Source organism: Nematolebias whitei, chromosome 11 (genome assembly GCF_014905685.2).
Source record: "Nematolebias whitei isolate Nwh7 chromosome 11, NemWhi1, whole genome shotgun sequence".
Taxonomy (NCBI): Eukaryota; Metazoa; Chordata; class Actinopteri; order Cyprinodontiformes; family Rivulidae; genus Nematolebias; species Nematolebias whitei.
In genome coordinates this window covers 26399659-26403555 of record NC_056508.1, presented here as the reverse complement: position 1 = coordinate 26403555, position 3897 = coordinate 26399659, and positions in this window count along the sequence as shown.

The window sequence follows — 3897 nt, the reverse complement described above, 5'->3', positions numbered from 1 at the left end:
ATTCAGTCAGGGCGCGTGGAGGCTAAAGCAGGAAAATCGGCTCTCGGTAGATTTTAGTGCAAGTTGAAGGAGTTTGATACATTTATCAGGATTGTCGCAGTTTGATAAAGCTTGTCTCTGTGTTAACCTCTTTGCTAGTCTACATGGAAAAGTTTTCCACTACCGCCACCCAGTATATCCAAAAAGCCGCCCGGTTCGGAAGATAAAAGATTGTTTTGCCTCTTTTCTCCAAACGGATGCCACGCCCCCTCTGCTGCGCTCCTATTGGTCCGCTGAATACATAAACATTACACTTTGGCACGCGTCCACGCCAAGACGGCTTGTGATTGGCTGATTCGAGCGCGTCAATCACGTTTTTTTCTTGATCCAAGCCGTGTGGGAGGAAGAGAAGAGGGGGTGTAACCAGCGGTTCACCGGCCGGTGTGCGTTGCGAAGAGCCGGGTCTGCAAGGCAGTGGGGGGGAGGGGGGCGGGGGACAGCCCTCAGCAAAAGATTGCGCATTTACAATTTATGAAATTCAACCTGTGACAAAGCGGATTACGATTTACAATGCATGAACTAAATTTTATAAGCGAGCGATTATAGAGCAAATGATCAGATGTTTTCTTCCTAAAAGTTTAAACTCAATCAAGTACGTCCAACTAAAGTTTTTGTAGTGTAAGGGTTGGTTAGATTGTAAGATATAAACTAATATATTATTTTAAGACGATATATTTACTAGTTCCAGGCAGTATTTTTTAACAGATTTTAAAGCAGATTGGGCAATTTAAGGCCAGAGGGCCAAAAGTGGCCCTTGGAATATCTCCATCAGGTTCCCAATATCCTTAGTTAAAAAAAAAAAAAAAAAAATGTATTTATCAAAGAGCTTCTGAACATCTAAATTTAACATCTTACGCAAAACTTAAAAAAATAATAATTTTAAGTCATTGTTTCCAGAACTAGGCTGAAGTTTAAAGACTTAGAAACACAAAAATATAAGTTCTTTTGCATATTTCCACTAACATGTATAACATGTTAAGCTTACATATATTGACACAAGAGCCAGATTACAGAATGTTTTATATTCCTAAAGGCAAGACACATTTTATAAAGCATGCTAACTATGCTACAATAAGACAAAGCCTGAAAAAGGTCTTCTCTGTAATCAAGAAATCTTTCAGTTCTATATTCAGCCCTTTGATTACTTTAAACATACTGATGTGGCCCTTTGGAAAAAAAAATGTTGCCCATCTCTGCTTTATTTATTTTAAGCATACATGATGCTTAGTGGATTTGGAAATGTTGAATTTCTAAATAATGAGTACAGAACCCAAACCCTGATTTCTGCATTAATTAATATGCGTAATTGTACCAAAAAAAAAAACATTTTATTGCAAGTTGGAATAATGAGAGCAATGCAAAGCAGGAAGTGTTTAGTTTGATACTCTTTCCAAAGTAAAAGACCGCAGGCAATAGAAACATGTTATAATGTGCCACTTTATTAGAAAAGTAAAAACTCACTTTCATATTTTATGAAGGGTAATATAAAACATTACAATCTTTTGCATATCTGCACTGTCACACTATAATATATTTATTCTTTTATGAACTAAAATCTGTGCTTGAGGAACATACAATATTGGCTACAGCTGTCACAGCAGTACTGGCCCATATTTATATTTTAGGACATTTTCTTTTTACAAACAGTATCTTTATCTGCATGAAAAGCATGACACATTTTTTTCATCCACAAGTACAATGTGTCTGTGATAACCATCTCCTTTTTTCCCATCAAATATAATGTATACTGTATGTTACATTGGAACAACATCAGAACAGCAACTGAGAATTTTACACATTTACACCATCATCATACTGTTTGTGCAATGAACCTTTGTCTCTGTCAGTGAATATAATTGTTCAGCAAAACAAATTAGATCAGTGCATTTTCTCAGGATAAAATAGAACATATTAGGTGACAGCCTTCACTTTATATTTTCATTAAAAGGAGCATACTTGCTCATTTTAAGTGATCAGCGCTTGTTAAAGTTACCCATTGCAAACTCAAAATAAAAAAAGGTGCAGTTTGAAAGCCTTTACTCGTAATTGTTTTTATGCATTTCTGAAATGAGGGTACACAGTCAACGTAAACAAAGTGCTCAGCTGAATCCTCCACCTCGAAGCTTGAGCCACATTGACCTACACTAGGCTCGCTGTAGCATGGTGGGATCGGACAAACATGAAAATTTGATGTTTTGGTGTGAATCTGCTGCTAAACGAGAAAGAAAGGAGTGTAAGAAAGATATCACAGATAAATGTTGGGTTCAAGCGGGCGGTGGAGCACTGTAAAGACAGAACCCGTCATTCAAACACGCATAGCTTTTGTAAAACTTCTGCTAGATCAGCAAGTTTATGATATCACCTTATCTTTATACATACTTCAACAAATCTGATTGTAAATGCGTACACCAACACATCAACGATGTTAAACGTCTCCATCCCTAACATCTTTTCCATGGACGTCAACACTCTTGACCTATTTTCAGTCACTCCAGCTGTTTTTAAATGTAAACATACACATGTGGAGGTGGCAGCCATTCACAAATTATGCTCACGATTTCTTAATGTAAGGCCACATAAGCCATCTGTGAGATAAAAACAGTAGTTAGAATGTGGTTTCTTACTTAATGAGTTTTTGTTTCGACCTGTCCTCATGACATTGCGATGAGTACCTTTAAGCATCTCAGCTGTTGACAATTGCTCAGATCAGACAGTTGAGCCGTTGGTGCGTTGCTGATATGAGACTGGGGTCAGCCTGACCCGCAGCCCCTGCCCCCTCCTCAGCCCGCACATCACTCCCAGAGTCCCTCAAAACAGAACATCAAAGACATCGCCTCTGTACAGCGCAGGAGAAAGGGGAAGCGAAATTTAAAAGAAGAGGTCTATGATGGTTGGAGGAGGATGGATTCAGGTCTGAGTGGCAGTAGATGTTGGAAATGGATAGATGCCGGGGAGTGTGCTGAACACAAAACAAGAGGAGGGGGGAGAAGCCTTTAGGCCAGTGTCCCTTTGCAGTGATCCTCGTCCAGTTCTACACTAGCTCTGCACCCCCCCACCTCAGCTCGATCACTCCTTTCTCCCTCGGATCAAAGAATAAACAACACTGCCATTTTCTTCCCAGCAGTTCCTTCCCATTACCCCCCAACCCCCCCAGCACCACAAAGTTTGGATAAACTGAGCTTTAGGGCTTGCATTACACTGCAAAACGTACAACAGAAAGAAGAAACGAGATAAGTTAAGTACCACAAGGTTTTTGTTTTTATCTCCATATATTGAAGCATGCACTTATTCAAGCAGAAAAAAAAAAATAGCATCAACAACATAAGAAAACATACTTTTTATGGCAGTGGTGTGAGCTATTTACCCAATGGCATTATTGTTGTGTTAATATAAAAAACAGTGCTTTAAAATACAGTGTTTATTTTTACATACTTTGACACAGTAGCCTTTTATACACTTATTTGACTTAACCCGTTTCCTCTGTGTGGCTGAGCTTTGTGCATCCTTCATTGCTTCTTGTCTTTTATGTCCGTTTATTAGGCCGCACGCGTTTTACTTCTTCCTGTGTTCTTTCCTTTTGTTTCCCCAAAGCTACATGGGGAAAAAAAACCCACATCGTTTATAATGGAAGAGAACTCGGTACAGATGCTGCTGGAGACGAGGTTGGATAGAAGGAGAGGAGAAACTTTTCCAAAAGACACTCTATGGTAATTTTTATGCGCGACGCTTTATTTTCTTTGGAGTCCAGACTCTGTTACTATTTGAACCACAAGACTCTTGTCTGATGAGTCATGAGCAGCTCTGGTTTTGACTTGCGTCCAGAAAGCGAATCAGAACTGCGCTTTAATTACACCCCCC